Below are 21051 nucleotides of genomic sequence, written 5' to 3'. Positions count from 1 at the left end.
TCTCACAGCTTTCCCACTCCTGGTTGCTGGACGCACGTCCCCTCTCCCACCAGAGCCTCTCCGGCCTGGCCAGCTTGTTTATTTACAGCTCCAGGAAGGATTCCCTTCCCCCAATCTTCAGTGCTCAGTGTGCCCTACCCTCTTTCCCATGTTTCTTTATTGTTCTTATTGCTTATTACTCAGTTTCTCTTATTTCCCCAGGTGGGGGTTGGTCTGTCCAGGGGGCTATGCTGTTCTGGGCCAGGGTTGTCTGTGGGAGTACCGCAGTACCACTAAGCTCACCTTGTCTGTGTCTTCCCAAACAGTCTGGGCACAGGTGACTGGCGGCCCTATCAGGGTTTCCAATGGGGAGAAATACACAGTTTGTTCCAAATAGGCCCATGCAGCTGAGATGAAGAAACACAGGTATCTCTCATTAGAAAGCCATGTACATTAGAAGGTGGAGCATCTAGCAGATTGTTTCCTAATGAGAACTGAGTTAGTTTTTTTCTTTTTAAAATTTATTTATTTTTAAAAATTTTTATTTTATTCATATGTGCGAAGAATGTTTGGGTCATTTCTCCCCCCTTTCCCTACCCCTTCCTTTTCCCCTCCTCCCCCCTCACTACCTGGCAGAAACTATTTTGCCCTTATCTCTAATTTTGTTGAAGAGAGAGTATAAGCAATAATAGGAAGGACAGGGCTTTTGCTAGTTGAGTTAAGGATAGCTATATATGGAGTTGACTCACATTGATTTCTTGTGCATGTGTGCTACGTTCTAAGTTAATACTTCTTGAACTAGCCTTTACTCTTTTTCTTGGTCCCCTTCTCCTATTGGCATCAGTTGCTTTAAACTATCTGCTTTACTTTCTCTGCATTGAGGGCAACAATTGCTATCTAATATTTTAGGTGTCTTACCTATCCTCATATGAGTTAGTTTTTGAAAGAAATACTGCCTGCAATCAGAGTTTTCAAAGGTGAGAAATGCTCATTTTGTTCCTTGAAGGGCTATTCAGTTGAGTTGAAGAAACACACGTATCTCTTTAAAGAAAACCATCAAAGTTAGAAGCAGGAGAATGTAGCACTTTTTGTCCCTGTCAGAATTGAGTTAGTTTTTGAAAGGAATACTGTCTACCAATCAGGGTTCCAAAAGGTGAGAAATGCTCATTTTTTTCCAAATAGGCCCATTCAACTGAATTGTAGAAAAACATGTAATCTCTCAAAATAAATGCATCTATGTGTTAGAAGTTTGAGAATCTAGCATATTGTTTCTCTGTGAGAATTGAGTTAGTTTTTGAAAAGAATACTTCCTGTGTATCAAAGTTTTCAAGGGGTAGAAAAGCTCAATTTTTTCCAAATATGCCTATTCAGCTGAATTGAAGAAACATATGTATCTCAGGAAAGAAAACCATCTTAGCTAGAATCAGGAGTGTCTAGCACATTGACTCCCTGTGAAAAATGAGTAACTTTCAGAAAGAAAACCTGCCTACCATTCAGGACATTCAAATGGGAGAAAAACTCCCTTTGTTCAAAATAGGCCTATTAGCTGAATTAAAGAATCACACATATTTCCCTAAAGAAAACCATCTGTGTTAGAAGCAGAAGCATCTAAAACATTGTTTCCCTGTGAGAATTGAAAGCTTTTGAAAGGGATGCTGCCTGCCATCGGGCTTTGCAATAGGGAGAAAAGCACATTTTGTTCCAGATGGCCTATTCATCTCAGTTGAAAAAACACGTACCTCTGAAAAGAAAACCATCTAATTTAGAAGCAGGAGTATCAAGCACATTGCTTCCTTTTGAGAATTGAGTGAACTTCAGAAAGGCATACTTTCTGCCAATCAGGGCTTTCAAGGGGGAGGATCCCTCACTTTGATCAAAATAGGCCTATTCAGCTGAGTTGAAGTACCACATGAATCTCTCCAAAGAAAACGATCTATGTTAGAATCTGCTGCATCCAGCACATTGTTAACCCTAGAATTGAGTTAGTTTTAGAAAGGAATAGTTCATTCAAATCAGGCTTTTCAAGGTGCAGAAAGGCTCATTTTGTTCCAAATAGGCCTCTTCAGCTGAATTAAAAAAACAAATGAATCTCTTGAAAGAAAACCATCTGTGTTAGAAGCAGGAGTATCTAGCACAGTGTTTCCCTAGGAGAATTGAGTAAGTTTTTGAAAGAAATACTTCCTGAAAAGTATGTTTTTCAAGGTAGAGATATGCTCGTTTTGTTCCAAATGGGCCTATTCAGCTAGTTTGAAGAAACACATGAAACTCTTGAAAGAAAACCATGTGTATTAGAAGCAGGAGCATCTAGCACATTGTTTCCTTGTGAGAATTGACTTAGTTTTTGAAAGGAATACTTCCTGGAACTTAGGTGTTTCAAGGTGGAAATAGGCTCCTTTTGCTCCAATGAGGCCCATTCAGCTGAGTTGAAGAAACACATGTATCTATCCAAAGAAAATGATTTATGTTAGAATTTGCAGCATCTAGCACATTGTTACCCTGTGATAATTGAGTTAGTTTATCAAAGGAATACTCCCAAGAACTTAGGTGTTTCAAGGTTGTGATAGGATCTTTTTGCTCCAACTAGGCCTATTCAGCTGAGTTGAAGTACCACATATATCTCTCCAAAGAAAACGACCTATGTTAGAATCTGTTGCATCTAGCACACTGTTTCCCCTAGAATTGAGTTAGTTTTAGAAAGGAATACCTCCTTCAACATATGTCTCTCAAGGTAGTGGTAGGCTCATTTTATTCCAAATAGGCCTATTCAGCTGATTTAAAGAAACACATGAATCTCTGGAAAGAAAACCATGTATGCTAGAAGCAGAAGCATCTAGCACATTACTTTTCTGTTAGAATGGAGTTAGCTTTTGAAAGGAAAACTTCCTGCAACTTAGGTGTTTCAATGTGGAGATAGGCTCTGTTTCCTCCAAATAGGCCTCTTCAGCTGAGTTGAAAAACACATGTACCTCTCAAAAGAAAACCATGTATGTGAGAAGCTGCAGCATCTAGCACATTGCTTCCCTGTGAGAACTGAGTAAGTTTTTGAAAGGAATACTTCCTGCAAATCATAGTTTTCAAGGTGGAGAAACACTTATTTTGTTCCAAATAGTCCTTTTCAGCTAAGTTGAAGAATCACATTTATCTCTCAAAGAAAACCAACTGTGTTAACCAGGAGAATTAGCACATTGTTTTTCTGTGCAATTTGAGTTAGTTTTTGAAAGGAATACTTACTGCAAGGTAGGTTTTTCAACGTGGAGATAAGCTCTGTTGCTCCAAATACATCTATTCAGCTAAGGTGAAGAAACACATGTATCTCTCCAAAGAAAAACATCTATGTTGGAAGCAGGAGCTTCTAGCACATTGTTTAACTGTGAGAATTGAGTTAGCTTTCGAGAGGAATACTTCCTGCAATGTATGATTTTCAAGGTTGAGATAGGATTTCTTTGTTCTAAATAGGCTCTTTCACCTAAGTTGAAGTAATACATCTATCTCTTGAATGAAAACTATCTGTGTTAGAAGTAGGAGCATCTAGCACATTGTTTCCTTCTGAGAATTGTCTTAGTTTTTGAAAGTAATACCTCCTGCCAATCTTAGTATTCAAAGTGGAGAAAGGTTCATGTTGTTCCAAATAGGCCTATTTCCCTAAGTTGAAGAAACACATGTATCTCTCCAAAGAAAACCATCTATGTTAGAAGTTGCAGCATTGGGCACATTGCTTCCCAGTGATAATTGAGTCAGTTTTTGCAAGGAATACATCCTGCAAATCATAGATTTAAAGGTGGAGAAGTGCTCATCCTGTACCAAATGGACTTATTCAACTAAGTTGAAGAAAACCATCTATGTTAGAAGGAGGAGCATCTAGCATATTGTTTCCCTGTGAGAATAGAGTAAGGTTTTGAAAGGAGTACTTCCTGCAATGTAGGTTTTTCAAGGTGAAAATAGGCTCTCATTTTTCCAAACAGGTCTATTCAGCTGAGTTGAAGAGACAAGTGTATGTCTCGAGAGAATACCATTTGTGTTAGAAGCAGGAGCATCTGGGACATTGTTTCCTGAGAGAGTTGAGTTAGTTTTTGCAAGCAATACTTTCTGCAACTTAGGTTTTTAAAGGTGCAGACAGGCCATACTTGTTCCAAAATAGGCCTATTCAACAGACTTGAAGAAACACATGTATTTCTTCAAAGAAAAATGTCTGTGTTAGAAGAAGGAGCATCTAGCACATTGTTTCCCTGTGCAGATTGACTTAGTTTTTGAAAGAAATACTGCCTGCAAATCAGAGTTTTCAAGGTGGGGATAGGCTCTGGTTGCTCCAAATGGTGTATTCAGCTGAGTTGAAGAAACACATGTATCTCTGCAAAGAAAACCATCTGTGTTAGAAGCCTCAGTTTATAGCACATTGTTTCGCTCAGAGTTGAATTAGTTTTTGAAAGGTATACTTCCTGCAAATCATAATTTTGAAGGTGGAGAAAGGCTCATTTTGTTTCGTATAGGCCTATCCAACTTGATGGACGAAATATATGTATCTCTTGAAAGAAAACCATCTGTGTTAGAAGCAGGAGCATCTAGCACCTTGTTTCTCCAAGAGAATTGAGTTAGTTTTTTAAAGGTACCCTTCCTGCAAATCAAAATTTTCTATGTGGATAAAGCCTCATTTTGTTCCAAACAGGCATATTGAACAGAGTTGAAGAAACACATGTAGTTCTCCAAAGAAAACCACTTATATTAGAAGCTGCAGCATCTAGTGCATTGTTACCCTCTGAGATGTGAGTTAGTTGTTGAAAGAAATACATCCCGCAAATAATAGTTATCAAGGTGGAGAAACGCTCTTTTGTTCCAAATAGGCCTATTCAGCTAAGTTGATCAAACACATGTATCTCTTGAAAGAAAACCATGTGTATTAGTATCAAGAACATTGAGACATTTATTCCCTGTGAGAACTGAGTTAGTTATTGAAAGGAAAACTTCCTTCAAATCATAGTTTTCAAAATGGAGAAAGGCTCATTTTGTTCGAAATAGACCTATTTAGCCAAGATGAAGAAACACATGCATCTCTTGAAAGAAAACCAACAGGGGTAGAAGCTGGAGCATCTAGCACATTGTTTCCCTGTGAGAATTGAGTTTGTTTTTGAAAGGAATACTTCCTGCAAATCATAGTTTTCAAGGTGGAGAAAGGCTCTGTTTGCTCCAAATAGACCTATTCAGCTAAGTTGAAGAAACACATTTATCTCTATAAAGAAAACAATCTATGTTAGAAGCAGGAGAATATAGTGCATTTTTTCCCTGTGAGAATTGAGGGAGTTTTGGAAAGGAATACTTCCTGCAAATCATAGTTTTCATAGTGGAGAAAATCTGTCTTTCCAAATAGGCCTGTTCTTCTGAGTCGAAGAAACACATGTATCTCTCGATAGAAAACCATCTATGTTAGATGCTGCAGTATCTAGCACATTGTTTCCCTGTGACAATTGAGTTAGATTTTGGAAGGAATACTTTCTGCAAATCATACTTTTCAAGGTGAAGAAAGGCTCATTTTGTTACATATAGGCCTATTCAATGAGGTTGAAGAAACACATGCATCTCTCAAAAAAAAAAAAATCTGTGTTAGAAAGAAGAGCATCTAGCACATTGTCCCCCTGGAGAATTGTATTAGTTTTTAAAAATAGTTTCTGCAAATCATAGTTTTCAATGTGGCAATGGGTTCTCCTTGCTGCAAATAGGCCTATTCAGCTAAGTTGGAGATATACATGTATCTCACCAAAGAAAACCATCTGAGTTAGTAGTAGGAGTGTCTAGCACATTGTTTTCCTGTGAGAGTTGAGTAACTTCCATGTAGGAATAATGCCTGCCAAGTGCATATATTAAATAAATATGCTAGACTCTCTTCCGTTTAACATGAAAGATTGTATTAGAACTAGCGTGTTTCTCCTCTCACTTGAAAGGGGCTCTTTGGCTCAATGTTGATGTTCCTCACCATTAAAACACTGACACTGAGGCAGTGTTCCTTTCAAAAGCCAACTCAGGTCACAATGTTTAACAAGGTCGTAGACCTTCTTGCTTCTAACTTTAATGTGTGTCTTTCAAGAGCTACAGGGCTCCTGCCTTTCACTATAGAGGGTTCCTTTTGCAAAAGTTGATGATACAGAACTGTGTTAACACTAAGGGATTTAGAGAAGCCTTTTAAAATGTTAACTGAATTCACAATACTAAACAAGTTGCTAGACACTCTTGCTTCTAAAAATAATGGTTCTCTAACAAGACTAACAGTGCTCCTTTCATTCACTTGTATTCTCATTCATGGAAACACTGAGAGGTAGGCATTGTTCTTTTCAACAGCAAGCTCCATTCACAATGCTAAGCCTTCTGCTAGACCTTCTTCCTCCTAACATTAGTGGTTTTCTTCGAAGAGCTACAGTGCTTCTATACTCACTTGAAATTGGTTACTTGGCACAAAGTTGATGTTCCTCACCCATGAAAACAATGAGAGGTAGGCAGTATTCCCTCACACAGCAAACTCAAATCAAACCGCAAAACAAGGCTCTAGGCCATCTTGCTTCAAACATGAATGATTCTCTCACAGAAGCAACACTGCATTTTCCTTTCAGTTGTATGTGTCCTTTTTCAGCAAAGGTAATGTTTCTCATTCTGAAATCACTGAGAGGTAGGCACTATTCCCTTGTACAGCAAACTCAGTTCATAATGCTAAGCAAACTGCTAGACCCTCTTCCTTCTAACATGAAAGATTTTATTCGAACTAGAGTGCTTCTCCACTCACTTGAAAGGGCTAATGGCTCAAAGTTGATGTTCCTCACCCATGGAAAAGCTGAGAGATAGGCAGTATGCCTTGAGACAGCAAGCTCAAATCAACTGCAAAACAAGGTTCTAGGCCCTCTTGCTTCCAACATGAATGATTCTCTCACAGAAGCTACACTGCATCTTCCTTTCAGTTGTATGGGGCCATTTTCAGTAAAGGTAAGGTTTCTCATTCTGAAATCACTGAGAGGTAGGCACTATTCCCTTATACAGCAAACTCAGTTCATAATGCTAAGCAAACTGCTAGACCAACTTCCTTCTAACATGTAATATTGTATTAAAACTAGTGTGTTTCTCCTCTCACTTCAAAGGGTCTCTTTGGCTCAAAGTTGATGTTCCTCACCCATGAAAACACTGAGACTTAGGCACTGTTCCTTTCAAAAGCCAACTCAGGTCACCATGTTTAACAAGGTGGTAGACCTTCTTGCTTCTAACTTTAATGTGTGTCTTTCAAGAGCTACAGTGCTCCTGCCATTCACTATAGAGGGTTCCTTTTGCAAAAGTTGATGATACAGAACTGTGATAACACTAAGGGATATGCAGAAGCCTTTTAAAATGTTAACTGAATTCACAATACTAAACAAGTTGCTAGACCCTCTTGCTTCTAAAAGTAATGGTTCTCTAACAAGACCAACAGTGCTCCTTTCATTCATTTGTATTCTCATTCATAGAAGCAATGAGAGGTAGGCATTGTTCTTTTCAACTGCAAGGTCCATTCACAATGCTAAACCCTCTGCTAGACCTTCTTCATCCTAACATTAGTGGTTTTCTTCGAAGAGCTACAGTGCATCTACACTCACTTGAAATTGGGTATTTGGCACAAAGTTGATGTTCCTCATCCGTGAAAACACTGAGAGGTAGCCAGTATTGTTTCACACAGCAAACTCAAATCAAACAGCAAAGCAAGGCTCTAGGCCTTCTTGCTTCAATCATGAATCATTCACTCACAGAAGCTACACTGCAACTTCCTTTCAATTGTATGGGGCCATTTTCAGCAAAGGTAGTGTTTCTCATTCTTGAAATCACTGAGAGGTAGGCACTATACCCTTATACAGCAAACCCAGTTCACAATGCTAAGGAAACTGCTAGACCCTCTTCCTTCTAACATGAAAGATTTTATTCGAACTAGAGTGCTTCTCGACTCACTTGAAAGGGCCTAATTGGCTCAAAGTTGATGTTCCTCAGCCATGGAAAAGTTGAGAGATAGGCAGTATGCCTTGAGACAGCAAGCTCAAATCAACTGCAAAACAAGGTTCTAGGCCCTCTTGCTTCAAACATGAATGATTCTCTCACAGAAGCTACACTGCATCTTCCTTTCAGTTGTATGGGGCCATTTTCAGCAAAGGTAATGTTTCTCATTCTTGAAATCACTGAGAGGTAGGCACTATTCCCTTATACAGCAAACACAGTTCACAATGCTAAGCAAGCTGCTAGACCCTGTTCCTTCTAACATAAAAGATTTTCTGAGAAGCGCAACAATGTTTCTCCACTCACTTGAAGGGGGCTATTAAGCACAAAGTGGATGTTTCTCACCCATGAAAAAGGTGAGACTTAGGCAGTGTTCCTTTGAAAAGCCAACTCAATTCACAATGCTAATCAAAGTGCTAGAGCCACTTTCTGCCAACATTCATATTTCTCTTATAAGAGCCTCAATGCTTCTGGCCTTCACAGGATATGGTGATTTCAAAAAAGGTGATGTTCTCACTCATGAAAGCAATGAGAGGTAGACTGTATTCCTTTTCACAATCAACTCAATACACAATGCTAAACAACGTGCTAGACCCTCTTCCTTCTAACATTAATGGTTTTATTAGAAGAGCTACAGTGTTTCTCCATTCATTTGAAAGGCGGTATTTGGCACAAAGTTAATGTGTTCACTCAAAATAACACTGAGATGTAGGCCGTATTCTTATAACCAGCTAACTGAATTCACAATGCTATACAAGGTTCTTGGCCCTCTTGCTTGTAACATTCATGGTTCTCTTAGAAGAGAAACAGTGATTCTTCCATTCACTTGCAAATGGCTATTTGAAAAAAGTAATGTTCTGCACAGTGTAAAGCCAGATAGACAGGCAGTATTCCCTTGAAAAGTTCATTCACTTCTCACTGGTAAACAGCATGCTAGCCCCCCTTGCTTCTAACATTAATGCTGTTCTTAAAATAGAAACAGTGCTGCTTCCTTTCACTTGAATTTGGCACTTTTCCAAGAAAGTGATGTTCCACCCACATGAAATCACTGTGTGCTAGGCAGTATATCCTTCAATAAAGACTTTCTTTGGGAAGCATTCTTTCACGTGCTACTTCAATTCTCACAGGGAAACAATGGGCCAGAACCTCCTGCTGCAAACCTTGACATCTGCATTACAAGAGATAGAATGTGTCTTCCATTCACTTGAATGGGGCTCTTTTGCCAAAGACTGTATTCCTCACTCTTCAAAACCCTGAGAGGTAGGCAGTATTATTTTTAAATGCTTACTCAATTTAAAGTAGTAAACAAAGTGCTAGACCCTCTTGCTTGTAACGTTTGTGGCTCTCTACAGGACATAGAGTAATTCTTCCATTCATTGAAAGGGGCAATTTTGTGCCAAAATGATGTTCCCCACACTTCAAAACCCTGAGGGACAGGCGCTTGTCCTTTTAAAATTTGCTCAACTCCCACTGCTCAACAAGGAGCTAGACCCTATTGCTTTTATCATGAATGGTTCGATTACAAGACACACAGAGCTTTTTGCATTCACTATAATGGGTTATTTGGCACAAAGGTGATATTCCTCACTCAAGAGAACACTGAGTGGAAGTCAGTATTACTTTAAAAATGTACCTCAATTCTAAACGCGTAACAAGGTGCATGAAACTTGTACTTCTTCCCACAAGAGATGCAGGCATGAATCCATTCCCTTCAAAAAAGGCATTTTTGCATACAGTTGATGTTCCTCAATATGAAAGCACTGAGAAGTAGGCAGTATTCCTTTAAACAGCAAACTCAAATCAAACCGCCAAACAAGGATCTAGGCCGTCTTGCTTCAAACATGAATGATTCTCTCACAGAAACTACAATGCATCTTCCTTTCAGTTGTAGGGGACATTTTCAGAAAAGGAAAAGTTTCTCATTCTTGAAATCACTGAGAGGTTGGCACTATTCCCTTATACAGCAAACTCAGTTCACAATGCAAAGCAAGCTGCTAGACCCTGTTCCTTCTCACATGAATGATTTTCTTACCAGCACTACAATGTGTCTACACTCACTTGAAAGGGGCTATTAGGCGCAAAGTTGATGTACCTCACCCATGAGAAAGCTGAGAGGTAGACAGTATTCCTTTAAACAGCAAACTCAAATCAAACTGACAAACAAGGTTCTAGGCCCTCTTGCTTCCAATATGAATGATTGTCTCACAGAAGCTACACAGCATGTTCCTTTCAGTTTTATGGGGCCATTTTCAGCAAAGGTAGTGTTTCTCATTCTTGAAATCACTGAGAGGTAGGCACTATTCCCTTTTACAGCAAACTCAGTTCACAATGCCAAGCAAACTGCTAGACTCTCTTCCTTCTAACATGAAAGATTTTATGAGAATTAGAGTGTTTCTCCACTCCCTCGATAGTGGCTATTTGGCTCAATGTTGATGTTCCTCATCCATAAAAACGCTGAGACTTAGGCAGTGTTCCTTTCAAAAGCCAGCTCAGTTCCCAATGTTTACCAAGGTGGTAGACCTTCTTGCTTCTAACTTTAATGTGTCTCTTTCAAGAGCTACAGTTCTCCTGCCATTCACTATAGGGGTTCCTTTTGCAAAAGTTGATGATACAGAACTGTGATAACACTAAGGGATATGCAGAAGCCTTTTAATATGTTAACTGAATTCACAATACTAAACAAGTTGCTAGACCCTCTTGCTTCTAAAAGGAATGGTTCTCTAAGAAGACCAACAGTGCTCCTTTCATTCACTTGTATTATCATTCATGGAAACACTGAGAGGTAGGCACTGTTCTTTTCAACAGCAAGCTCCATTCACAATGCTAAACCTTCTGCTAGACCTTCTTCCTCCTAACATTAGTGGTTTTCTTCGAAGAGCTACAGTGCTTCTATACTCACTTGAAATTGGCTACTTAGCACAAAGTTGATATTCCTCACCCATGAAAACAATGAGAGGTAGGCAGTATTCCCTCACACAGCCAACTCAAATCAAACTGAAAAACAATTCTCTAGGCCTTCTTGCTTCAATCATGAATCATTCACTCACAGAAGCTACACTGCAACTTCCTTTCAGTTGAATGGGGCCATTTTCAGCAAAAGTAGTGTTTCTCATTCTTGAAATCACTGAGAGGTAGGCACTATTCCCTTACACAGCAAACTCAGTTCACAATGCTAAGGAAACTGCTAGACCCTCTTCCTTCTAACATGAAAGATTTTATTCGGAGAATTCCAAGATCGTGGCTAGAGGTAGGAAGCAGAAAGTGAGCCTCCTATAGTGAAATCTTGGACAGACGCTGGAGACACACTTTGCAGGCATAATCACCGAGAAAAGGCATAACTTTGACTCCTCCACACCTCCAGCCGGCGCAGAGAATCTCCACTTCACGTTGAACGGAGAACCGAGGAGGCCCCCGGGCCGCCAATGGCCGGCGCCCATACGGCTTGGGAAGACGCGGACCAGGCCTGACAACGCGGGGCAGTATCGCCTTTCCCAGTGCTTGGAAAGGGAAAAGCCTGTAGCAGAGGCCCCCCTCCCCCGCACAGGAGAACTCTGAGCAAACAAAGCCTGTGGGACCAGGTGAGTGCTAAGCTCACCCCAGAGATCTGCATAAATAACGCCGCCAGCTACAGGCTGAGAGCAGCAGGCAGGAAAGCCACAGTTGCAGATACCACTCTCAGAACTGCCTCCAGACGCATTTTTTTCTTTTTCTCCCTACCTTTGATGAGAGAACAACCGAATTACACCTGCAAGCCGAAAAACTTTCTGAAACTGTATGGCATTTGAACTGGGGACACTTGGTGGGACTTTTTTTTTTTTTCTTCTGTGTGTGTGTAAGTGTAGTTTTGTTCTACTTTATGCATCCCCTTTGATGAGACAACTACAGAACAACATCTGAGGCACCAACTCCAGGACTGGAGATTGAGACGGACATCCAAATTATTAAGACTGAAATTGCATTGCATATAAACTTGGAAGTTTTTTGGTTTTTTGGGTTTTTTTTGTTTTTTTTAATTTTCTATTTTCCATTTTATTTTAATTCATTTTTATAAATAGATATTACTTTCATATACTTATTTTTTATTTTTTTTATCTTTGATTTTCAATCCTCTCTCTGTCACTCTATTGTCTGTTCAGCTTACTGTCGATTAGTACACTAATACTCCCTGTTTATACTTTTGAAACTCTCTTGTCTGATACCTTGTTCTGCTTTCTCCCTCTTGTCTGTGTATTTGTTTTCCCCTTTTCTTTAATTTCTTGCTTTCCATCTCAGCTCACTCTTCCATTCTCAATATTACCATTGTTATTATTACAAGCTAGAAAATACTTAATTACACACAGTACAGGGACAGTAACAACACCAAGGACAATGACAGGAAGACAGAAAAAACAAGGAAACCAGTTTCCCCACAGCAAAAAATTAGTACAGGAACCAGAGGGGAATGAAGAGAACAGAAACTCAGATCCAGACTCCAACAAAATGAAGATAAACTATGCCAAAGGACCCAATGAAGCCTACAAGAATAATTTAAAAGAACACATACTACAAGTACTCAATGAGAATTTTATAGAGATGATACTGGATAGGGTCAACCAAAATGTACAGGAGACACTCAAGAAATTCCAAGACAATAAAAACAGAGAATTTGAAAAAGCAAAAGAAGAAATAAAGGAAACCATAGAAGCACTGTATAAACACCAAAGTGAAAGAGAGAACACAATGAATAAATGGATAAATGAACTCAGGACAAAAATAGACAACAATAAAGAAGAAAACAGCCAGGATATGGAAAACCTCAGAAAAAAGAACGAAACAGAACTGCAAAACAAAACGGAAGGCCAATCCAGCAGAATAGAACAAACAGAAGACAGAATCTCAGAACTTGAAGATGAAATGGTAATTAAAGGAAAAACTGAAGAACTACTAATTAAACAACTCAAGACCTGTGAAAAGAAAATGCAAGAACTCACTGACTCCATCAAAAGACCAAACTTGAGAATCATGGGCATCGAAGAAGGAGAAGAGGTGCAAGCGAAGGGAATGCGTAATATATTCAACAAAATAATAACGGAAAATTTCCCAAATCTAGAGAAAGATATTCCCATACAAATGCAAGAGGCCTCCAGGACACCAAACAGACCAGATCAAAATAGAACTACTCCACAACATATCATCATTAAAACAACAAGTTCAGAAACTAAGGAAAGAATATTGAAGGCTGCAAGAGAGAAAAAACAAGTAGCATACAAAGGTAAACCCATCAAAATCACAGCAGACTTCTCAACAGAAACATTAAAAGCAAGAAGAGTGTGGGGTGAGATCTTCCGGGCACTGAATGACAATAACTTCAACCCCAGGATACTCTACCCAGCAAAGCTATCATTCAAAATAGATGGAGCAATAAAAGTCTTCCATGATAAGCAGAAACTAAAACAATATGTGACCACAAAGCCACCATTACAAAAGATTCTGCAAGGGATCCTGCACACAGAAAGTGACACCCAACTTAACCATGAAAAGGCAGGCAGCACCAAACCACAGGATAAGAAAAAGCAAGACAGTAGAGAGTAACATCAAGTTAGGTACACACAATCAAACCTTCAAACAACTAAGATAACTAAATGGCAGGAATCACCACATACATATCAGTACTAACACTTAATGTTAATGGACTTAATTCACCCATCAAAAGACACCGTTTGACAAAATGGATTAAAAAAGAAGATCCAACAATTTGTTGCTTACAGGAGACTCATCTCACCGACAGAAATAAGCATATGCTTAGGATGAAAGGCTGGAAGAAGATTTACCAAGCCAATGGCCCCCGAAAACAAGCAGGAGTAGCAATACTTATCTCTGACAAAGTAGACTTCAAACCTACATTGATCAAACGAGATAAAGAAGGACATTCCATACTAATAAAAGGGGAAATAGACCAAAAGGAAATAATAATCATCAATCTGTACGCACCCAATGTCAATGCACCCAATTTCATCAAACATACCCTGAAAGACCTAAAAGCATATATAAACGCCAACACAGTGGTTGTGGGAGACTTTAACACTCCATTATCATCAATAGATAGGTCATCCAAACAAAAACTCAATAAAGAAATCCAAGATCTAAAATATGCAATAGATCAAGTGGACCTAGTAGATGTCTACAGAACATTTCATCCAATCTCTACACAATATACATTCTTCTCAGCAGCCCATGGAACCTTCTCCAAAATAGATCATATCCTAGGGCACAAAGCAAGCCTCAGCAAATATAAGAAAATAGAAATAATACCATGCATACTATCTGACCACAATGCAGTAAAAGTAGAACTCAACAACAAAAGTAAAGACAAAAAACATGCAAACAGCTGGAAACTAAATAACTCATTACTTAATGAAGAATGGATCATCGATGCAATAAAAGAGGAAATTAAAAAGTTCCTAGAAGTCAATGAAAATGAAAACACAACCTACCAGAACCTATGGGACACAGCTAAGGCAGTCTTGAGAGGAAAGTTTATAGCCATGAGTGCATATATTAAAAAGATTGAAAGATCCCAAATCAATGACCTAATGATACATCTCAAAATCCTAGAAAAACAAGAACAAGCAAATCCCAAAACAAATAGAAGGAGAGAAATAATAAAAAGAAGAGCTGAAATCAACGAAATAGAAACCAAAAAAACCATACAAAGAATTAATGAAACAAAAAGTTGGTTCTTTGAAAAAATAAACAAGATCGATAGACCCCTGACAAACCTGACTAAAATGAGGAGAGAAAAAACCCAAATTAGTAGAATCAGGAATGCAAAAGGGGAGATAACAACAAACACCATGGAAGTCCAGGAAATCATCAGAGACTACTTTGAGAACCTATATTCAAATAAATTTGAAAATCTAAAAGAAATGGACAGATTTATAGATACATGTGATCATCCAAAACTGAACCAAGAGGAAATTAATCACCTGAAAAGACCTATAACACAAAATGAAATTGAAGCAGCAATCAAGAGTCTCCCCAAAAAGAAAAGTCCAGGACCTGATGGATTCTCTGCTGAATTCTATCAGACCTTTAAAGAAGAACTGATACCAACCCTCCTTAAACTGTTCTCCTGCCTTTCACTATAGGGGTTCGTTTTGCCAAAGTTGATGATACCGAACTGTGATAACACTAAGGGATTTGGAGAAGCCTTTTAAAATGTTAACTGAATTCACAATACTAAACAAGTTGCTAGACCCTCTTGCTTCTAAAAGTAATGGTTCTCTAACAAGACCAACAGTGCTCCTTTCATTCACTTGTATTCTCATTCATGGAAACACTGAGAGGTAGGCATTGTTCTTTTCAACAACAAGCTCCATTCACAATGCTAAGCCTTCTGCTAGACCTTCTTCCTCCTAACATTAGTGGTTTTCTTCGAAGAGCTACAGTGCTTCTATACTCACTTGAAATTGGCTACTTGGCACAAAGTTGATGTTCCTCACCCATGAAAACAATGAGAGGTAGGCAGTATTCCCTCACACAGCAAACTCAAATCAAACCGCAAAACAAGGCTCTAGGCCCTCTTGCTTCAAACATGAATGATTCTCTTACAGAAGCAACACTGCATTTTCCTTTCAGTTGTATGTGTCCTTTTTCAGCAAAGGTAATGTTTCTCCTTCTGAAATCACTGAGAGGTTGGCACTATTCCCTTATACAGCAAACTCAGTTCATAATGCTAAGCAAACTGCTAGACCCTCTTCCTTCTAACATGAAAGATTTTATTCGAACTAGAGTGCTTCTCCACTCACTTGAAAGGGCTAATGGCTCAAAGTTGATGTTCCTCACCCATGGAAAAGCTGAGAGATAGGCAGTATGCCTTGAGACAGCAAGCTCAAATCAACTGCAAAACAAGGTTCTAGGACCTCTTGCTTCCAACATGAATGATTCTCTCACAGAAGCTACACTGCATCTTCCTTTCAGTTGTATGGGGCCATTTTCAGTAAAGGTAATGTTTCTCATTCTTGACAACACTGAGAGGTAGGCAGTATTCCTTGAAACAGCAAACTCAATTCCAACTGCAAAACAAGGTTCAAGGCCCTCTTGCTTCCAACATGAATGATTGTCTCACAGAAGCTACACAGCTTGTTCTTTTCAGTTTTATGGGGCCATTTTCAGCAAAGGTAATGTTTCTCATTCTGAAATCACTGAGAGGTAGGCACTATTCCCTTATACAGCAAACTCAGTTCATAATGCTAAGCAAACTGCTAGGCCCTCTTCCTTCTAACATGAAAGATTTTATTCGAACTAGAGTGCTTCTCCACTCACTTGAAAGGGCTAATGGCTCAATGTTGATTTTCCTCACCCATGGAAAAGCTGAGAGTTAGGCAGTATGCCTTGAGACAGCAAGCTCAAATCAACTGCAAAACAAGGTTCTAGGCCCTCTTGCTTCCAACATGAATGATTGTCTCACAGAAGCTACACAGCTTGTTCCTTTCAGTTTTATGGGGCCATTTTCAGCAAAGGTAATGTTTCTCATTCTGAAATCACTGAGAGGTAGGCACTATTCCCTTATACAGCAAACTCAGTTCATAATGCTAAGAAAACAGCTAGACTCTCTTCCTTCTAACATGAAAGATTGTATTAGAAATAGCGTGTTTCTCCTCTCACTTGAAAGGGGCTCTTTGGCTCACTGTTGATGTTCCTCACCCACGAAAACACTGAGACTGAGGCAGTGTTCCTTTCAAAAGCCAACTCAGGTCACAATGTTTAAGAAGGTCTTAGACCTTCTTGCTTCTAACTTTAAGGTGTGTCTTTCAAGAGCTACAGTACTCCTGCCTTTCACTATAGAGGGTTCCTTTTGCAAAAGTTGATGACACAGAACTGTGTTAACACTAAGGGATTTGGAGAAGCCTTTTAAAATGTTAACTGAATTCACAATACTAAACAAGTTGCCAGACCCTCTTGCTTCTAAAAGTAATGGTTCTCTAACAAGACCTACAGTGCTCCTTTCATTCACTTGTATTATCATTCATGGAAACACTGAGAGGTAGGCATTGTTCTTTTCAACAGCAAGCTCCATTCACAATGCTAAGCCTTCTGCTAGACCTTCTTCCTCCTAACGTTAGTGGTTTTCTTCGATGGGCTACAGTTCTTCTATACTCACTTGAAATTGGCTACTTGGCACAAAGTTGATATTCCTCACCCATGAAAACAGTGAGAGGTAGGCAGTATTCCCTCACACAGCAAACTCAAATCAAACTGAAAAACAATTCTCTAGGCCTTCTTGCTTCAATCATGAATCATTCACTCACAGAAGCTACACTGCAACTTCATTTCAGTTGAAAGGGGCCATTTTCAGCAAAGGTAGTGTTTCTCATTCTTGAAATCACTGAGAGGTAGGCACTATTCCCTTACACAGCAAACTCAGTTCACAATACTAAGGAAACTGCTAGACCCTCTTCCTTCTAACATGAAAGATTTTATTCGAACTAGAGTGTTTCTCCACTCACTTGAAAGGGCCTAATTGGCTCAAAGTTGATGTTCCTCACCAATGGAAAAGCTGAGACATAGGCAGTATGCCTTGAGACAGCAAGCTCAAATCAACTGCAAAACAAGGTTCTAGGCACTCATGCTTCAAGCATGAATGATTCTCTCACAGAAGCTACACTGCATCTTTATTTCAGTTGTATGGGGCCATTGTCAACAAAGGTAATGTTTCTCATTCTTGACAACACTGAGAGGTAGGCAGTATTCCTTGAAACAGCAAACTCAATTCCAACTGCAAAACAAGGTGCTAGCCCCTCTTGCTTCAAACATTATTAATTCTCTCACACAAGCTACACTGCATCTTCCATTCAGTTGTATAGGGCCATTGTGAACAAAGGTGATGTTTCTCACTTTTGAAAACACTGACAGGTAGGCAGTATTCCCTTACACAGCAAACTCAGTTCACAATGCAAAGCAAACTGCTAGACCCTCTTCCTTCTAACATGAATGATTTTCTTAGAAGCACTACAATGTGTCTACACTCACTTGAAAGTGGCTATTAGGCGCAAAGTTGATGTCCCTCACCCATAGGAAAGCTGAGAGTTAGGCAGTATTCCTTTAAACAGCAAACTCAAATCAAACTGCCAAACAAGGTTCAAGGCCCTCTTGCTTCCAACATGAATGATTGTCTCACAGAAGCTACACAGCTTGTTCCTTTCAGTTTTATGGGGCCATTTTCAGCAAAGGTAATGTTTCTCATTCTGAAATCACTGAGAGGTAGGCACTATTCCCTTATACAGCAAACTCAGTTCATAATGCTAAGAAAACAGCTAGACTCTCTTCCTTCTAACATGAAAGATTGTATTAGAAATAGCGTGTTTCTCCTCTCACTTGAAAGGGGCTCTTTGGCTCACTGTTGATGTTCCTCACCCACGAAAACACTGAGACTGAGGCAGTGTTCCTTTCAAAAGCCAACTCAGGTCACAATGTTTAAGAAGGTCTTAGACCTTCTTGCTTCTAACTTTAAGGTGTGTCTTTCAAGAGCTACAGTACTCCTGCCTTTCACTATAGAGGGTTCCTTTTGCAAAAGTTGATGACACAGAACTGTGTTAACACTAAGGGATTTGGAGAAGCCTTTTAAAATGTTAACTGAATTCACAATACTAAACAAGTTGCCAGACCCTCTTGCTTCTAAAAGTAATGGTTCTCTAACAAGACCTACAGTGCTCCTTTCATTCACTTGTATTATCATTCATGGAAACACTGAGAGGTAGGCATTGTTCTTTTCAACAGCAAGCTCCATTCACAATGCTAAGCCTTCTGCTAGACCTTCTTCCTCCTAACGTTAGTGGTTTTCTTCGATGGGCTACAGTTCTTCTATACTCACTTGAAATTGGCTACTTGGCACAAAGTTGATATTCCTCACCCATGAAAACAGTGAGAGGTAGGCAGTATTCCCTCACACAGCAAACTCAAATCAAACTGAAAAACAATTCTCTAGGCCTTCTTGCTTCAATCATGAATCATTCACTCACAGAAGCTACACTGCAACTTCATTTCAGTTGAAAGGGGCCATTTTCAGCAAAGGTAGTGTTTCTCATTCTTGAAATCACTGAGAGGTAGGCACTATTCCCTTACACAGCAAACTCAGTTCACAATACTAAGGAAACTGCTAGACCCTCTTCCTTCTAACATGAAAGATTTTATTCGAACTAGAGTGTTTCTCCACTCACTTGAAAGGGCCTAATTGGCTCAAAGTTGATGTTCCTCACCAATGGAAAAGCTGAGACATAGGCAGTATGCCTTGAGACAGCAAGCTCAAATCAACTGCAAAACAAGGTTCTAGGCACTCATGCTTCAAGCATGAATGATTCTCTCACAGAAGCTACACTGCATCTTTATTTCAGTTGTATGGGGCCATTGTCAACAAAGGTAATGTTTCTCATTCTTGACAACACTGAGAGGTAGGCAGTATTCCTTGAAACAGCAAACTCAATTCCAACTGCAAAACAAGGTGCTAGCCCCTCTTGCTTCAAACATTATTAATTCTCTCACACAAGCTACACTGCATCTTCCATTCAGTTGTATAGGGCCATTGTGAACAAAGGTGATGTTTCTCACTTTTGAAAACACTGACAGGTAGGCAGTATTCCCTTACACAGCAAACTCAGTTCACAATGCAAAGCAAACTGCTAGACCCTCTTCCTTCTAACATGAATGATTTTCTTAGAAGCACTACAATGTGTCTACACTCACTTGAAAGTGGCTATTAGGCGCAAAGTTGATGTCCCTCACCCATAGGAAAGCTGAGAGTTAGGCAGTATTCCTTTAAACAGCAAACTCAAATCAAACTGCCAAACAAGGTTCAAGGCCCTCTTGCTTCCAACATGAATGATTGTCTCACAGAAGCTACACAGCTTGTTCCTTTCAGTTTTATGGGGCCATTTTCAGCAAAGGTAATGTTTCTCATTCTGAAATCACTGAGAGGTAGGCACTATTCCCTTATACAGCAAACTCAGTTCATAATGCTAAGCAAACTGATAGACCCTCTTCCTTCTAACATGAAAGATTGTATTAGAACTAGCGTGTTTCTCCTCTCACTTGAAAGGGGCTCTTTGGCTCAATGTTGATGTTCCTCACCCATGAAAACACTGAGTATTCCTTTAAACAGCAAACTCAAATCAAACTGACAAACAAGGTTCTAGGCACTGTTCTGAGGCAGTGTTCCTTTCAAAAGCCAACTCAGGTCACAATGTTTAACAAGGTCTTAGACCTTCTTGCTTCTAACTTTAATGTGTGTCTTTCAAGAGCTACAGTGCTCCTGCCTTTCACTATAGAGGGTTCCTTTTGCAAAAGTTGATGATACAGAACTGTGTTAACACTAAGGGATTTGGAGAAGCCTTTTAAAATGTTAACTGAATTCACAATACTAAACAAGTTGCTAGACCCTCTTGCTTCTAAAAGTAATGGTTCTCTAACAAGACCAACAGTGCTCCTTTCATGCACTTGTATTCTCATTCACGGAAACACTGAGAGGTACGCATTGTTCTTTTCAACAGCAAGCTCCATTCACAATGCTAAGCCTTCTGCTAGACCTTCTTCCTCCTAACATTAGTGGTTTTCTTCGAAGAGCTACAGTGCTTCTATACACACTTGAAATTGGCTATTTGGCACAAAGTTGATGTTCCTCACCCATGAAAACAATGAGAGGTAGGCAGTATTCCCTCACACAGCAAACTCAAATCAAACCGCAAAACAAGGCTCTGGGTGATCTTGCTTCAAACATGAATGATTCTCTCACAGAAGCTACACTGCATCTTCCATTCAGTTGTATGGGGCCATTGTGTACAAAGGTGATGTTTCTCACTCTTGAAAACACTGACAGGTAGACAGTATTCCCTTACACAGTAAACTCAGGTCACAATGCAAAGCAAACTGCTAGACCCTCTTCCTTCTAACATGAATGATTTTCTTACAATAACTACAATGTGTCTACACTCACTTGAAAGGGGCTATTAGGCGCAAAGTTGAAGTACCTCACCCATGAGAAAGCTGAGAGGTAGGCAGTATTCCTTTAAACAGCAAACTCAAATCAAACTGACAAACAAGGTTCTA

This window comes from Castor canadensis, chromosome 5, assembly GCF_047511655.1.
Source record: "Castor canadensis chromosome 5, mCasCan1.hap1v2, whole genome shotgun sequence".
In the NCBI taxonomy this organism is placed as follows: Eukaryota; Metazoa; Chordata; class Mammalia; order Rodentia; family Castoridae; genus Castor; species Castor canadensis.
Note: the sequence above shows the minus strand (reverse complement) of the source record.